General features: G+C 39.7%; 1 protein-coding gene across 9 annotated transcripts in view; it reads left to right on the top strand.

The window, feature by feature from the left end:
- The first annotated feature begins 4,025 nt into the window (after positions 1-4,025).
- The window catches only part of LRCH2 (leucine rich repeats and calponin homology domain containing 2), a 215,155-nt gene continuing 200,408 nt past the window's right edge, over positions 4,026-18,772 (top strand). For 4 of the 9 annotated variants that reach the window (XM_072817652.1, XM_072817654.1, XM_072817657.1 and 1 more), the window contains exon 1: positions 4,027-4,119. The gene's annotated coding sequence lies outside the window, so the exon portion shown is untranslated. Of the gene's footprint in view, positions 4,120-18,772 lie in introns of all 9 variants that reach the window. The other 5 variants (XR_012026630.1, XR_012026631.1, XM_072817653.1 and 2 more) reach the window with 3 other exon arrangements.

Consider the following 18,772-nt stretch of genomic DNA (forward strand, 5'->3'; position numbering starts at 1 on the left):
TTTCAGGTTGTACTACAAAGCTGTGGTCATCAAGACAGTGTGGTACTGGCACAAAAACAGACACATAGATCAATGGAACAGAATAGAGAACCCAGAAGTGGACCCTGAACTTTATGGTCAACTAATATTAGATAAAGGAGGAAAGACTATCATTGGAAGAAAGACAGTCTCTTCAATAAATAGTGCTGGGAAAATTGGACATCCACATGCAGAAGAATGAAACTAGACCACTCTCTTTCACCATACACAAAGATAAACTCAAAATGGATGAAAGATCTAAATGTGAGACAAGATTCCATCAAAATCCTAGAGAAGAACACAGGCAACACCCTTTTTGAACTCGGCCACAGTAACTTCTTGCAAGATACATCCATGAAGGCAAAAGAAACAAAAGCAAAAATGAACTATTGGGACTTCATCAAGATATGAAGCTTCTGCACAGCAAAAGATACAGTCAACAAAACTAAAAGACAACCTACAGAATGGGAGAAGATATTTGCAAATGACGTATCAGATAAAGGGCTAGTTTCCAAGATCTATAAAGAACTTATTAAACTCAACACCAAAGAAACAAACAATCCAATCATGAAATGGGCAAAAGACATGAAGAGAAATCTCACAGAGGAAGACATAGACATGGCCAACATGCCCATGAGAAAATGCTCTGCATCACTTGCCATCAGGAAAATACAAATCAAAACCACAATGAGGGATCCCTGGGTGGCGCAGCGGTTTGGCGCCTGCCTTTGGCCCAGGGCGCGATTCTGGAGACCCGGGATCGAATCCCACGTCGGGCTCCTGGTGCATGGAGCCTGCTTCTCCCTCTGCCTATGTCTCTGCCTCTCTCTCTCTCTCTGTGACTATCGTAAATAAATAAAAAATTTAAAAAAAAAAACAAAACAAAACCACAATGAGATACCACCTCACACCAGTGAGAATGGGGTAAACTAACAAGGCAGGAAACCACAAATGTTGGAGAGAATGTGGAGAAAAGGGAACCCTCTTACACTGTTGGTGGGAATGTGAACTGGTGCAGCCACTCTGGAAAACTGTGTGGAGGTTCCTCAAAGAGTTAAAAATAGACCTGCCCTACGACCCAGCAATTGCACTGTTGGGGATTTACCCCAAAGATACAGATGCAATGAAACGCCGGGACACCTGCACCCCGATGTTTCTAGCAGCAATGTCCACAATAGCCAAGCTGTGGAAGGAGCCTCGGTGTCCATCGAAAGATGAATGGATAGGGATCCCTGGGTGGCGCAGCGGTTTGGCGCCTGCCTTTGGCCCAGGGCGCGATCCTGGAGACCCGGGATCGAATCCCACGTCGGGCTCCCGGTGCATGGAGCCTGTTTCTCTCTCTGCCTGTGTCTCTGCCTCTCTCTCTCTCTGTGTGACTATCATAAGTAAAAAAAAAAAAAAAAAAAAAAGAAAAAGAAAGATGAATGGATAAAGAAGATGTGGTTTATGTATACAATGGAATATTACTCAGCCATTAGAAACGACAAATACCCAGCATTTGCTTCGACGTGGATGGAACTGGAGGGTATTATGCTGAGTGAAGTAAGTCAGTCGGAGAAGGACAAACATTATATGTTCTCATTCATTTGGGAAATATAAATAATAGTGAAAGGGAATATAAGGGAAAGGAGCAGAAATGTGTGGGAAATATCAGAAAGGGAGACAGAACGTAGACTCCTAACTCTGGGAAACGAACTAGGGGTGGTGGAAGGGGAGGAGGGCGGGGGGTGGGAGTGAATGGGTGACGGGCAGTGGGGGTTATTCTGTATGTTGGTAAATTGAACACCAATAAAAAATAAATAAAAAAAATAGAGTAACTAAGGAGAAACATAGACAAGATGCAAATAATTGCATCAAAGGAAATGTGGGGACATTACATAATAAAAGTATACATTTTTCAAATGAAAAAATAAATAGTGAGGGATGCCTGGGTGGCTCAGTGGTTTAGCGCCTGCTTTCAGCCCAGGGTGTGATCCTGGAGACCCAGGATCAAGTCCCACTTCAGGCTTCCTACGTGGAGCCTGCTTCTCCCTCTGCCTATGTCTCTGCCTCTCTTCTCTCTTTCTCTGTGTTCTCTCATGAATAAATAAATAAAATCTTTAAAAAAAATAGTGAAAGGGAATAAAGGAGAAAGGAGAGTAAATGAGTGGGAAATACCATGAGGGTGACAGAACATGAGAGACAACTCTGGGAAAGAACAAGGAGTGGTGGAGGGGGAGGTGGGTAGGGGTCTGGGGTGACTGGGTGACAGGCACTGAGGGGGGCACCTGACGGGATGAGCACTGCTATATGTTGGCAAATCAAACTCCAATAAAAAATATAGAAAAAAAATTCTGGAGGTGTATTGTATTTGGAGCCTATAGTTTTGTTGACTGAGGACGTTCACATGGAGATAATCTATTTTTTAAAAATATATATAATGCGTTTCAAACCACTGAAAAATTAACATTTTATTTGTAATTTCAGCTGAATACATACATCCCAAGTTTCTGCCAGGTCTTACACACTCTAAGGTATAGTCAAAAGCTGTTTTTCTAGGGTTAGTCACATCTCACTGACTTCACTCACTGATTAATAAGCCAAGTAAAGTTCAATTGTTTTCAAGCAGGCAAATGAAGTATTTCCATGCATTTAACCAATTTCTCAAATTGTAGTATGAAAACTGTCAAGGAAGGATTATAAGTGGGAACTGAGACAGATTTCTTTAGTTTCAACACACTATATTAAATTTTGCCTTACCTTAAATTTGTTAGCTTCTTAATGTTGAAAGGATAACCAAAAAATGTTAGGATTTTTGAAGTTAAAAATATAGCCACTTTAGAGGTAGACTGGCTGGTTCAATCAATACAGCATGTCACTCTTGATCTTGGGGTTGGGAGTTCAAGCCCCACTTTGGGTGCAGAGATCACTGTAAGGAAAAATTAAAAATTAAAAAAAAAATACAGCCACTTTATATTCCTCTAAAATAAAGAACACCAAACAAAAAGCCAACTGAAGACATCAATAGAAGTGCTCATATTTGTTTTAACATTTCTATGATTACAACTTATATATACTACTTATATTTTGTGAGACTACTTTAGATTTTCAAATACTCTCATGTTTTTACCCTTTCTATACTATAACCACAAACTAATACTTTGTATTTGTACTACTTGAAAAATCACATTGCTGTGGATGAAAAAAATTGGCTAGTTGTTATATATGGATTTCTCTGGTAATATGTTCCTAAAGCTATTAGATTGGTTTAAACTTGTTTTGAAGACCAGAAACCAAAAGTTGCCGAGGTACTGTGGCTGACCCATTTTATATATATTTAAAGATTTTATTTATTTATTCATGAGACACACACACAGAGAGAGAGAGAGAGAGAGAGGCAGAGACACAGGCAGAGGGAGAAGCAGGCTCCATGCAGGGGGCCAGACGTGGGACTCGATCCGGGTCTCCAGGACCATGCCCTGGGCTGAAGGAGGTGCTAAACCACTGAGCCACCCGGGCTGCCCTGACCCATTATATTTTAATGTACGAGCATTTAATGATGAATTTCCAAACTACTCTGTGGAGTTACTATGGACACTAAGAGGCATTCCACTGCCAAATCAGATGGATAGGAAAATGGTTCTTTTAATACATTTCAGGTATTTGTAGATTTCCAGAACTGGTTCTGTCACAAACAAATGGGACTTTGCGGGATCCCTGGGTGGCGCAGCGGTCCCGGTGCATGGAGCCTGCTTCTCCCTCTGCCTGTGTCTTTGCCTCTCTCTCTCTCTCTGTGACTATCATAAATTAAAAAAAAAAAAAAAAAAAAAAGAAAGGGACTTTGCCTTAATTTTTCAGAGATTTTCTGACGGCATTTCAGCTATACATTTTTGTTTCATTTTCTTCTGCCCTCTGCCTCAGTCTGTATTTTATCTTTGTGAAAGACCTTACAGTGAAGACACAAGATAATTTCCTAAATGTTATTTGGCGTTGACAATAAGGCCTGTTGTTCAGGGTTGAACTGGCAGATAAGAAAAGGAGAGATTTGCTTAGCATGTCTCCTCCACAGGGACACCTACCAAATATTAGGGAGACTTATTTCTGCCTATAACCTTTCATTTGGTAAGTGTAATCTTGCATGCATTCTTGTTGTATTTTTGTGATTGTTGCTATACATGCCCTAAAATAATGAATTTAAAATCTCTTTATGTTCTTTTTTTTTTTTTTTTTTTCTCTTTATGTTCTTGGGAGGATCTTCTTTGATAGGGATTCATTATGTAATCCAGTTGATAGACGTATGAAGCCTGTTCTACTAGGGAAGGATTTGATATATTGAGGGAATATCATTATACTATTATTTTTACCATAACATGTATTTTGCTTCCTAAAAATATCTTTTAATTAAATGTTTGGGGCAAAATAGGGTTGGCTCTCTCCTTCTTACCCAATATTTAGACCTTTTTATATATCATCAAATATTTCTCAAATATTTAAATAAATTTACATTTGTGTATTACAGTTTTGCTTCTTTAATAGTGTTCTAAAGCTGATCTATGATGTTGAGCTAACCAAGGTACTGTCAAAACTTCATGTGTTTTCCTCATCCTAGTCATCTAATTATTTTTACCTTTATACAAACTAAATTTTTTCTTAATTTTTATTATTAGGCCTACACAAATTTAAATCCATTTCTATAAACTGCTCTATGTCTCTTTTTAGAGATTAAGCCATTAAATATGCTTAATTCAGCAAAGTGTTATACAACATTATTCTTTGTCTTACTATATTAATTACCTTTATTTAGGCCACTTTTTCAGAATCTCACCTATATTGGCAAGACTTTTGTTTGTTTTCATCTCTACAGCAAATGCCCAACAGATACATTAGGAAAATAGGCAGACAGCTGGTAAACAGACCCAATCCCTGCCTCAGGGCTGATGAAGCAATTTGCCAAATCCATCTTTCCCTAGTTTGTTTCACATCATCACTATTTCCAAATTTTCTGCTTTTGTTCTCTAAGGATTTGAGCATGTCTAGTACATATAACTAGCTGAAATCAAATTTGTACTTCACCAGTTTTGATATTAGTTGACAGGGCTTTCTTTTACTAAATTCTGTAGCATGTGTTCTTGTTTTTGGTTGGTTCATCTTCCTTTAATTTTATTAATTTTATTTATTTTTTAGAGGGAGAGAGAAGGGGGAGGGGCAGAGGAAGAAGGAGAGAATCTTTTTTAAAAAAATATTTTATTTATTTATTCATGACAGACACACAGAGAGAGGCAGAGACATAGGCAGAGGGAGAAACAAATTCCTCGCAGGGGGTCCCATGTGGGACTTTTTCCCAGATCCCAGGATCACACCCTGAGCAGAAGGCTGACACTCAACCACTAAGCCACCCAGATGTCCCCCTAGTTATCCTTTTTAATACTAACAACAAAAATACAAGTAGCTGAAACCAGTGGGGCAGATATGTGCCAAAATCCACATTTTATCGATTTATTATTCAATCAACAAATATTAACTGAGTAATAATAATGTACCAGGCCCTAGAGATAGCATAGTAAACAAGACTCTTGTCCTCATGGAGCTTATGATCTAGTGGCCATAAGCCACTAAACTGAGTCTAGGAAACTCAAGATCAGTCTGTGTGGATCCACAGCCACATAGTTAGCTTCTACTTCACATTAATGAGGGTTGTGAGGTAGTAATCAGAAAGCAGGTAATATTTACAGGAAACATTGTGCCAGAAATCACAGCCAGTTGGACACTAGGTAAGCTAGTAGGGTTCCAGAACATTGTTAATGAAAGTCAGAGCAAGGGACTGTTCTGTGTACCAAGGAAATTATCAGAAAACCAAGTAGTGAAATGGGCCAATGAATACATTTTAATGTATACTCTGCCATTATTAGAGTTCAGTGGTTCATGATAGGAGATATAAAACATCACAAACACATGAATAAAAAAATCTGGACATTGTCAGTGTTCCTTGTAGGTTCTTCTTTCTCTTCTGGTAGCTTAGTAGTTTTCACAGAGATTTCTCTTAGATCCTCTTCTCACTTAATATACTTTCCTTGGATGATTCTGTCTATTTACATAGTTTCAAAAGCTGATAACTTTCAAATCTAATCTCTGGCTTAACTCCTTCTCCTGCTACAACATATCCAACTGCCTATTGTCTATCTTTATGTGGATACTTCATAGGCTTCTCAAATTCCCCATGTTCCAAGTTGACCTCATCATGTCCATCTTCTCTGCATAAAAGCTACAGCCCCTGTTTTCCCTGTCCCAGGCCATAAACCTGAGAATTGTCCTGGGTTCCCGCCCCTCTTGAACCCTTTCATCCAATCTATCATCAACTCCTATCAATTAATTTGAAATTATTTCTCAAATAATTTATTTCTCTTCATCTTCAATACCCTTTCACTGGTCTAAGCAATGCTGTCTTTCTTCTGAACTACTGAAGGAAGCCTTTTGTACCTGGTCTCTAGGTCTTCAGTCTTGACTCCTTTCCAATATTTTCCATGCACTAAAAAAAATGTTTTGTAGTAGACTGAAAATTTGACCATCTCATTTTCCTTCTTAAAACCCTTCAGTGGTTCCACATTGCCTTCGGATTAAATCCAAAGTCTTTATTATGATCTATGGCCCAGAAAGATGTGGACCCCATACACCATTTCATTCTCACTTTGGGTCTCCTGGCACTTCTGCTCTAAGCCATTCTGAACTGCCTTCATGTCCTTGAATGAGCATGTTATCCTCTTGCCTCCTGCCCTTTGCACAAGCTCTCCTCTGTCTCCTTGCCTTGCTAACTCCTCCCAACTGTTGAGTTTTCAGCTTAGATATTATCTCCTCCAGAAAGCATTCCTGACTCTCAAATCCAGTTAGGTGCACCTTCTTTATGTTCCCTCAGCACCTTCTATTTCCTTCAACACAGCACTTACCATTCTATAATTGTACCTCTACCCTTTTCTCTCACTACACTATACATTCCATGAAGACAGGAACACTGCTGCCTATTGACCATTGTATCCCTACAACCTAACACAGTGTTCAGTACATAGTAGTTGCTCACAAGCAAATGTTAAAGGAAAGATCAAAGAAATCAGAATGACCAACTCTGGAGGCCATGGCATAATCTTACTAGTTTGAAGCTTTTTGCATAAACTTATCAAATGTATGAGCTAGAAGGGATTCAAGAAATCATTGTGTTTAACTTCCCACCCAATGTAAAAACCCTACTCCATCATGCTTTAAAGACAGCCCTTTATCCTCTCTACATGAACACTTCCAGAAGTGGAGAATACACTGATCTGCAAGAAGGTTGCCTTTACTGATGGCTATGTCTAATTTTTAAGATATTTTATTTATTTATTTTAGAGAGAGAGAACAAGCAAGGGGAGGGGAGAGGAGAGAGAGAATCCCAAGCAGACTGCCCACCAAGCACAGAGCTCAACTTGGAGCTGGATCCCACGACACCAAGATCATGACCTCAGCTGAAACCAGGAGTTGGATGCTTAACTGACGGAGCCACCCAATAGCCCCTATGTCTAATTGTTTTCTTAAAAATCTTCCACATTTTGAACACTTTCCTTTTATAGCTTTTATCCATAGTTTAAGGTCTGCCTTCTTGAGCAGCACAAAACTAATCTTTTCCTTCCTTGAGCAACTCAAAATTAATCTTTTCTTTTTTCCATTTAAGAACCTTTCCAAATAGCTGAAGGTCATTAGTATGTGCTTTCTAAACCATTAATTCTCAAAGTTTAATGTGTAACAGAATTGCCTAGGGAGCATATTAAAAATGTAGATCTTCTGGTCCTAGCTCCAGAGACTGATTCAATAGGTCTGGGATTGAACTCAGGAACCTAAAATTTTATTTATTTTTTTATTTTTTATTTTTTATTTATTTATTTTTTTATTTATGATAGTCACAGAGAGAGAGAGAGAGAGGCAGAGACACAGGCAGAGGGAGAAGCAGGCTCCATGCACTGGGAGCCTGATGTGGGATTCGATCCCGGGTCTCCAGGATCACGCCCTGGGCCAAAGGCAGGCGCCAAACCACTGCGCCACCCAGGGATCCCAGGAACCTAAAATTTTAATAAACATCCCAGATAACTTTGATATGGATAGTCCATAGACTACTTGTTAAGAAACCCTGCCTGGGGATATATTTTTTAAAGATTTTATTTATTTATCCATGAGAGACACACACAGAGAGAGGCAGAAACACAGGCAGAAGGAGAAATAGACTCCATGTAGGGAGCCCGATGTGGGACTCGATCCCAGGACCCCAGGATCACGCCCGGGGCCGAAGGCAGGCGCTAAACCGCTGAGCCACCCAGGTGTCCAGGAGATATATTTTTAAAGTTTCCCAATAAATGATGTTTATATAAGACTTGATCTTCAAAGTCACTAGCTATTTGTGTCTATTCTCTTCCAGTGTAGTCCCTATGCTGGAACCAAATATTCAGGTATATTCTGACTAATAAAAAATAGAGTGAAGATATTATCTCCTTTAACCTGATTTATATACTTCTCTTGAAACTGTATCCAGTTGAGTCACCAATTTTAGTAGATGTGTCACATTATTGACTGTGATTTTGTTTTTAGCTAACACTTGTTAGGTCAGTAATGAATTACAGGGCATGAATGACCCAGAGGTCACAGATAAGAAAGAAAGAAGGCATAGAGATGCCTGGGTGGCTCAGCGGTTGAGCGTCTGTCTGCCTTTGACTCAGGGCATGATCCCGGGGTCCCTGGATCAAGTCCCACATTGGGCTCCCTGCATGGAGCCTGCTTCTCCCTCTGCCTGTGTCTGTCTCTCTCTATATCTCTTGTGAATAAATAAAATCTTTAAAAAAAAAAAAGAAAGAAAGAAGGAATAGGATGACAGTAGATAAAGGCATCTCCTGAAGAGGGGTAGCAATATACAGTATTCCCGCTAAAGATGGCACACACACTTCTCAATAACTCCAGTTGCCGTCTCCCACAGCCCCTGCGATTTCCCATTGCCAGCCACTTGCAAGAACTGCTGCTCCTGTCACCTACTGATCCTCTCTCCGGAGTCAACAGATTAACAATCTGCTTTGCCTCTTATTAGAAAGCTGGTAGACCTGCTGCCCATCCTCTTAACCCACAGTAAGAATCAGCATTTTGTAATCAGCCCTGCCACATCAGAAGGAGTTGGAACCTTGGCACGCTTCTTTGGAAACATTTTTGATCTCTAACAGACTACTGAGGGTACCTTGGCATATTTGTAAAAGATGATCTAAAACTCTAAAAATAGCTATGAACATAATTCTCCCACATGCATACAATTTGAATAGGTCTGGCAAGATGCTTTTAAACTCATAAAAGTGTCATAGAATGTTATGAATTGGCTTTACATGCTTCAATACACCCGGTGTACAGATTAGCACTTTCTGTTATGACACCCAGGCTCTATGCCCTCTACTCCAAACAGCAGGAAAAATTTATGAGCCAGAAAACCTTTCTTGGATTTGGCCTTAGGGCAGTAAGCAGTGGAATTTAGTTGCTCACAAGGCTGGAGTCTGAAGCTCTCAGAAATCAGGGGGGAACAGTCACACTGAGTGAAATTAGTTGCTAGTGTCTTCAGAGGGAACAGTAAGTCTGAAGTTGCAAGTATCAAAACTTTGAAACATGGTTATTTTGTGTTGAATGCAAGGATAGAGAGGATCCCAACTGTGATGTGGAGAGAGCAAGTTTAGAATGTGAGCCTGAGGAAAAAAAGATCATTCTGTTGGAGATGTTAGGATTAAATGATTTCAATTCTCACCAGGCCTATATGTATATCTCAAAAGGGGTTGGGACCAGACTTTTAAAGTGGTACCCAGGACCCAAATGTAAGGTGGTGATCATGAGGCTTCTGTGATAGTCCCCTTTATATTCTTTTATTCATGGAACAAATATTTTTGAGCATATACTATGTGCCAAAACACAAATATGAATTTGACATGGTCCCTGCCTTTTAGGAGTTCACATCTGAAGGAGAGGTCACAAGACAAAAAGGTGATAATATATTGTAACAACTAATATAATAGAGATCATAGAGTGTTCTGAGAACAAAGTGAACTGGAGGGAAGCCAGGTGATGAGAAGTTGAAGAAAGGTTTTGTGGAAAAGTGATGCCTGAACTGAATCCTAAAAGATGAGTAAGAGTGGGGATCCCTGGGTGGCTCAGTGGCTTAGCGCCTGCCTTCAGCCCAGTGCGTGGTCCCGAAGTCCCGGGATGGAATCCCACATCGGGCTCCCTGCATGGAGCCTGCTTCTCCCTCTGCCTGTGTCTCTGCCTCTTTCTCTCTCTCTCTGTGTGTGTGTCTCTCATGAATAAATAAATAAAATCTTTAAAAAAAAGATGAGTAGGAGTTACCCAGAAGAGAGTTTGGGAAGTTCATTTTGGTCATGAAGAACAGCATGGTATGGGGAGGGAAATGTAAGTGATTTAGAATGACTAGAATAGAGCGTCCAAAGCATGTGAGGGATGAGAAACAAAACTGGAGAAAAAGGTAGGAGTCAAATCATGAAAGGTGTTGTATGCTATGCTAAGGCCGCTGTACTTTTTTATGTAAGCAACAGGAGAGCTGGTAAGTGGCCATTTTGTTAAGTCACTCTGGCAGCAGCATGGAGAATAGAAAGGATTAGAGAGAGGCAAGACCCAAAGAAGGGGAACTAGGCCGCTGTCCAGGAGATGACTAGGGTCTGAGTAAAGAGGACACACTGGGGATAGTAGGAAGGGAATGGGTTTGAGTTTGAGACTGTTGAGGCAGAGTTTTGCTGTTCTTGTTTCATTTTGTTTTGATACAAGACTTAGTTTGACCCTGAGGTCAAAGTGGTCGATGTTGGGGAATATAAATAATAGTGAAAGGAAATATAAGGGAAGGGAGAAGAAATGTGTGGGAAATATCAGAAAGGGAGACAGAACATAAAGACTCCTAACTCTGGGAAATGAACTAGGGGTGGTGGAAGGGGAGGAGGGTGGGGGGTGGGGGTGAATGAATGGGTGACGGGCACTGAGGGGGGCACTTGACGGGATGAGCACTGGGTGTTATTCTGTATGTTGGCAAATTGAACACCAATAAAAAATAAATTTATTATTTAAAAAAAAACAAAAAAACAAAGTGGTTGATGTGGTGGCAGTAGAGAGAGGGTAATGTGATGGTGTGCAGCAACATCATAAAAGCTTATATTAGATATTTGTATAAAAATCATTCTAAAAATGCTTTTTAAAAAATACTATTTTCTGCTCAGCTTGCAATAGTAACCATTTGCTGGAGATTGGTTGCTTAGCCTATTGTTGAAGGGTAAATAACTACTGTTCAGGCTGCTCTGGGCAATTGTGCAATGGGAATGAAGCAAGCTACAGTCAGAGCAAAGGAGAAAGGCTCCATCAGCTGTCTCCTTTCCTCTCTCCAAAAGCACAAATACCCTCTAAGCAATCCCACACACACAAAAAACTTTCTGTGCCAGAAATCTGCTTATTTTACAAAGGAAGAGTTCAGAAGACCATGTAGAACGCAATTGACAATGATACTCAGTTCAGAATATACAAGACCAGTAAGAAAAAATAACTAGAATAAATGTTAAATTATTAGGACTTAATACTGAATCATAGAAATTAAGTTTAAAATACTAAAGAAAAGGATGCCTGGGTGGCTCAGTGGTTGAGTGTCTGCCTTTGGCTTGGTATGATCCCGGAGTCCCACATTGGGCTTCTGGCATGGAGCCTGCTTCTCCCTCTGCCTGTGTCTCTGCCTCTCTCTCAGTGTCTATCATGAATAAATAAATAAAATCCTAAAAAAAAAATACTAAAAGTTTTATGGGTACCTGGCTGGCTCAGTCGGTTAGAGCATGTGACTCTTGATCTCAGGGTTGTGAGTTCAAGCCCCATGTTGTGTGTGGAGACTACTTTAAAAAAAATACTACAAGAAAGTTTTATTTTTTTAAAGATTTTATTTATTTATTTGACAGAGAGATAGAGTCGGAGAGCACTAGTGGAGGAAATGGCAGAGGGAGAGGGAGAAGCAGGCTTCCTGTCAAGCAGGGAGCCCGATGCAGGGCTCAATCCCAGGACTCCAGGATCATGACTGGAGTCATGACACATAAAAGAAAGTTTTAAAAATTATAGTTCAATATATTCATTTAAAAATGAATCTTGGGACGCCTGGGTGGCTCAGCGGTTGGATGCCTGCCTTCGGCTCAGGTCGTGATCCCAGGATCCGGGATCGAGTCCCACATCAGGCTCCCTACAAGGAATAAATAAATCTTAAGAAAAAAAAAAAAAAAAAGAATGAATCTTGGGATCCCTGGGTGACTCAGTGGTTTAGTGCCTGCCTTTAGCCCAGGGCATGATCCCGGAGTCCCGGGATGGAATCCCACATCGGGATCCCTGCATGGAGCCTGCTTCTGCCTCTGCCTGTGTCTCTGCCTCTCTCTCTCTCTGTGTCTCTCATGAATAAATAAATAAAATCTTTAAAAAAATGAATCTTGGGGTGCCTGGGTGGCTCAGTGGGTTAAGTGTCTGCGTTGTAATCTCAGGATCCTGGAATTGAGCCCCATGTCTGGCTCCCTGCTCCACGGAGAGCCTGCTTCTCCCTCTCCTCCCCGTTCATGTTATTTCTGTGCCTCTCAAATAAATAAATAAAATCTTTAAAAATTAAAAAATAAAAATGAATCTTGTGGGATGCCTACCTGGCTTAGTTGGTAGAGCATATGACTCTTGATCTCTGGAGTACAAAGTTTGAGCTCCATGTTGGATGTAGAACTTACTTAAAAAATAAAGAAATAAGAAAATAAAAATGAATCTTGTGTAAAAAACAGAATAACCAGTGTATCAGATTATGAAACGAGGTTATAATAAAACAATTATACCAACGATGTTAATGGAAGTGAACTCAGAATGCTTCATACTGAATAAATTAATCAGGAGGAATTAGGTGACATATTATGTTTGAATAAGAATAGAAAAGATCCCAGGCTTAGAGTATATAACTGTGACTATGTAATTCTTCTTAAATATGGATGCGAAAGGAGACTTAAATGTGAAGTTAACACTAGGTATCAATCAAATATCAAGGAAACAAGGAATAGAACTTATGATGTTATGGAAATAAATGTCTAATTTGTCTCTAAATCTTGTTGTGTCCTCCTATAAAATCTCTTAAATTTATCTCCTAAACATTTCTAAACTACTAACTCAGTCTTCCATAATAGTGAATCTCCCCACTCCAGTATTTGCCTGCTTAAACTCATCAAGTATAATGATATCATATCCTCTCTGAGAAATCTGTCTAATGAATCCAATCAAAATATTTCTTTCTAACCTGAAGACCTTTTATTTTATTTTATTTTTAAAGATTTTATTTATTCATTAGAGACAGAGAGAGAGAGAGAGAGAGAGAGGCAGAGAGACACAGGCAGAGGAAGAAGCAGGCTCCATGCAGGGAGCCCGCTGTGGGACTTGATCCAGGGTCTCCAGGATCACACCCTGGGCCAAAGGCAGGCGCTAAACCGCTGAACCATCCAGGGATCCCCCCTGAAGACCTTTTATAATCTAGTTCCATCCTACTTCTGCAAGCTTATCTTTCCTTCCTTCCAATGTGCCCCCTATGCTCTTGTCAGGCCATGGTGCATACTGTCCCTAAAACATTACATGTTCATTTCTGTCTCTGTTCCTTCTTGAGGTGTAATATTCTATCTGCTCTGTCTGTCTCATTGTCCTTTGAGGCTCAGATCAAATTCCAACCCTGCCATGAAGATTTCCTTAACCTTCTTAGTTCTTTGATTTCCCATTACAATTATAAATGGAAACATACACCCTATAGATAATTTAACTATTATTTGATTGTTTATTATATGCAAGTCTTACTTCTCCGACTGCATTGTAAATTCATCAAGGGGGATGTAATTTTTTTTTTTAAAGATTTTATTTATTCATGAGAGACAGAGAGAGAGAGTGGCAGAGACATAGGCAGAGAGAAGCAGGCTCCCTGCGGGGAGCCCCCTGCGGGACTCCATCCCAGAACCCTGGAATGACGACCTGAGCCAAAGGCAGATGCTCAATCATTTAGCCATTCAAGTGTCCCAAGGGGGATATAATTCAGTATTACTTCAATTATCCCAATTGGGCCTAGGACATTTTTACTCTAACATTTGACCCATGTTGATAAAGCATATATTTGAACTCCAAGAGCCTACTGATGTCTTTCTTTCTCTCTCTCTCTTTTTAAAGATTTTATTTATTTATTCATGAGAGGCACAAAGAGAGAGAGGCAGAGACAGAGGCAGAGGGAGAAGCAAGCTCCATGCAGGGACTCGATCCTGAGACTGTGGGATCACATCCTGAGCTAAAGGTGGACGCTAAACTGCTGAGCCACCCAGGTGTGTGTATGTGTCTCTCTCTCTCTCTCTTTTTTTTTGGTTAAGCAGACTCCAGGCCCAACATGGGGCTTGAACTCATGAGCCAGCCAGGTGTCCTGAACATGTTGATTTCTCACTTATTTGTACAAACATTTGATTCAGAATTACATTTCACTGACTTTTTCATTGAGAAAGCATATTAAGAGTGAATTCAATTTAAATCTTTGATCAACTTTCTATTACATGGTCTTAAAACATTTTAATATTTTTTATATTTTTATTTTACTGAAATTTTAATCCTAATCTTTTCCATGTTCATTTTATTTATTTTTTTTATTTTTTATTTATTTATTTTTATTATTAATGATAGTCACAGAGAGAGAGAGAGAGAGGCAGAGACACAGGCAGAGGGAGAAGCAGGCTCCATGCACCGGGAGCCCGACGTGGGATTCGATCCCGGGTCTCCAGGATCGGGCCCTGGGCCAAAGGCAGGCGCCAAACCGCTGCGCCACCCGGGGATCCCTCCATGTTCATTTTATAATGAATATTTACCAGTTTTAATCTTGTTATGGAGGTATAATTGACATACAATGAACTACACATATTGAAAGAACAATTTGATAAGTTTGAGCATATGGTATACACCCACGCAACCATCACCATGATTAACATAGTGAATATACCAATCTCTCATTCTGTGGTTTGTCTTTTCATTTCCTTAACAAGAATCCTTGTCTTTCAAAGAGCAGAGATTTATAATTTTGATAAAGCCAAATTTAAACAATTTTTTTATGGGTTGTGTTGTTGATACCATATTTAAGAAATCTTTGCCTAAAATCAAGGCCACAAACATTTCCTCCTATGTTTTATTTAAGGGTTTAGGTTTTACATTTAGGTCTATGATACACTGTTGGTTTGTGTTTGTATGTGATATGAGGTATGGATCTATTTTGTCCTTTTTAAATATGAAAATTTACTTATTTATTTATAAGATTCTATTTATTTATTTCATAGAGAGAGAGGAAGAGAGCACAAGCAGTGGGGAGCAGCAGAGGGAGAGGGAGAAGCAGGCTTCTCACAGAGCAGGGAGCCTGACATGGGGCTTGGTCCTAGGACCTTGAGATCATGACCTGAGCTAAAGGCAGACACTTAACCCACTGAGCTACCCAGGCACCCCTGCATATATTTAATTGTGCTAGCAGCATTTATTGAAACTTTTATTCTACTTATTGGCCTTTATTTTTCCTTTTAAAAAAATATTTATTTATTTATTTTTACAGAGAAAGAGACAGTTTGAGAGCACAGCAGGGAGGGGCAGAGGGAAAGGGAGAGAGAGAATCTTGAGCAGATTTCCCGCTGAGTGTGGAGCTCAACATGGGGCTCCATTTCATGACCCTGAGATCATGACCTGAACTGAAATCATGACTTGAGCCAAAATCAAGAGTCAGGCACCTAACTGACTGAGCCACCCAGGTGCCCCTTATTTGCCTTTATAAATTTGTCAAATGTCATTTGTCCATATGTATGGGTTTATTTCTGGAGTTTCTATTCTGTGCTATTGATCTATTTCTCTATTTTTAAACTCGTATTGTTTTGGTTAGTGTAGCTTTGTCTTGAATTTCAGTATTCTTAGTCTTACAACTTTTTTTTTAAGATTTTATTTATTTGGTCATGAGAGACAGAGAGAGAGAGAGGCAGAGACATAGGCAGAGAGAGAAGCAGGCTGTCCTCAGGGAGCCCGATGTGGGACTTGATATCAGGACCCTGGGATCATGACCTGAGCCAAAGACAGATGCTGAACCACTGAGCCATCCAGATGCCCCTAGTCTTACAACTTTGTTCTTCTTTTTTTTTTTTTTTTTAAATTTTTATTTATTTATGATAGTCACACAGAGAGAGAGAGAGAGAGAGGCAGAGACACAGGCAGAGGGAGAAGCAGGCTCCATGCACCGGGAGCCCGACGTGGGATTCGATCCCGGGTCTCCAGGATCGCGCCCTGGGCCAAAGGCAGGCGCCAAACCGCTGCGCCACCCAGGGATCCCAACTTTGTTCTTCTTTTTCTGAATTGTGTTCACTATTCTAGATACTTTGCATTTTCATATGAATTTGAGAATTAGCTTGCCATTTTCTTTCTTCTTCTTCTTCTTCTTTTTTTTTAGATTTTAAAAATTTATTTATTCATGAGAGACAGGGAGAGAGAGAGAGAGAGGCAGAGGGAGAAGCAGGCTCCATGCAGGGAGCCTGATGCGGGCCTTGATCTCGGGTCTCCAGATCAGGCCCTGGGCTGAAGGCAGCACTAAACCGCTGAGCCACCCGGGCTGCCCTTTCTGGAAACTTTAGTACAGGGGCACCTGGGTGGCTTAGTGGTTAAGCATCTGCCTTTGGCTCAGGTCAGGATCCTGGGGTCCCGGGATTGAGTCCCATGTCAGGCTCCCTACAGGGAGCCTGCTTCTCCCTCTGCCTGTGTCTCTGCTTCTCTCTGTGTGTCTCTCATGAATAAATAAATAAAATCTTTAAAAAAAAAGAAAAAAGAAAAGAAACTTTAGTATAATGTTCAACGAGTTGGTGAGAGTGGGCATCCTTGTCTGGCTCCTGGTCTTAGAGAGAAAGCAGTCTTTCTTTTTCTTCTTTTTTTTAAATATTTTAAAAAATATTTTATTTATTTATTCATGAGAGACAGACAGAGAGAGAGAGAGAGAGAGAGGCAGAGACACAGGCAGAGGGAGAAGCAGGCTCCATGCAGGGATCCTGACGTGGGACGCGATCCCAGGTCTTCAGGATCACGCCCTGGGCCAAAGGCAGCGCTAAACCACTGAGCCACCCGGGCTGCCTGCAAGCAGTCTTTCATCATCAAGTTTATCAAGTCTACATCAAGTTGTACGTATTTCATAGATCTTCTTTATTCCAGTTGAGGAAATTCTCTCAGAGCAATAAAAATGAGCATTTGCAGGTCTCACTTCATTTGTGTCTCATACCTCCTGTATTACTATTTTGTTGACTGATATTCAGTGTCTTGAAAACCATAGTTTCATATACATTGTCCAAGTTTTTGGTTATTTCAGGTAAGACAATAAATTTGGTCCCCTTAGGCTATGTTGGCCTAAAGCAGAATAACTAACTCTCTCTCTCTTTTTCCCATATATAATAAAGATGTTTAAAAACTGATCATTCCCAGTACTAGGAAAATATTCTTACTTATGTTGTTATTGACAATGTAAATAGGTTGAAATCTTTTGGGAAACAACTTAGCAATATTTATTAAGAGACTTAAAATATTTCTACCTTATGATTGAGTAACTGAATTTCTTGAGATTTAGTGTAAGGAAACAATAAATAAGAAAAGTGTTTGGGGTGCCTGGGTGGCTCAGTCAGTTAAGTGAATGCTTTCGGCTCAGGTTGTGATCTCAGGGTCCTGAGATCAAGCCCCCTGTCAGGCTCCCTGCTCAGCAGGAAGTCTGCTTCTCCCTCGCCCTTGTCCCTCTCCCCTGCTATGCTCTCTCTCTTTCTCAAAAATAAATAAATAAAATCTTTTTTAAAAAGGGCTCTATTAATAATAATCTTAAAAGCAAGGTTATGCATAATAAAGGAATATTGCTAAGAACCTAAATATGCAACAACAGATGTACAGATCAAGTAGTATATGGTTATTTAATACAGAGAAATATATACTAATGCAGTATGTAGTTATAATATCCTTTTTAAAAAAGATTTTATTTATTCATTCATGAGAGACATACACTGAGAGAGAGAGAGGCAGAGACACAGGCAGAGGGAGAAGCAGGCTCCATGCAGGGAGCCTGATGTGGGACTCAATGCCTCGTCTCCAGGATCAGGCCCTGGGCTGAAGGGGGCGCTAAACCACTGAGCCACCCAGGCTGCCCAGTTACAATATCCTTCAAGAGGATCAGTCTCAATGCCAAAAATGAAAAAAAAAAAAAAAAAAAAAAAAAAAAGAGGATCAGTCTCTGGCTGTATCAGTCAGAAGAGCATGCAAGTCTCAATTTCAAGGTCATGAGTTTTCAGTCCCACATTGGGTGTGGAGATTACTTAAAAAAATAAATAAGTAAACTTTAAAAATAATATCTATAAAGAGTATGTAATAATAAAGAAAAAAGCTTATATGAATTTATAAAATAAATTATAAATATTTATATATATCATAAAAATAAAATAAAATAAAACTTTATGCCACAGGAAAACCTGGAAGCAAATCTATAAAAATATTATCACCAAATACACTCCTTTGGTTGTCTTTGTGAACTCTGACTATGGGTAAATTTTCACAATAATAATAATAACACCCTTACGAAAGCCATTGTGATAATCTTGGGTTTATGGTATATCAAAAAAGAAACAAGTCAATATTATGTCCATATAAGAAAGTAGGTTGATTTGAAACATGA

This window comes from Canis lupus, chromosome X, assembly GCF_048164855.1.
Source record: "Canis lupus baileyi chromosome X, mCanLup2.hap1, whole genome shotgun sequence".
Classification (NCBI taxonomy): domain Eukaryota; kingdom Metazoa; phylum Chordata; class Mammalia; order Carnivora; family Canidae; genus Canis; species Canis lupus.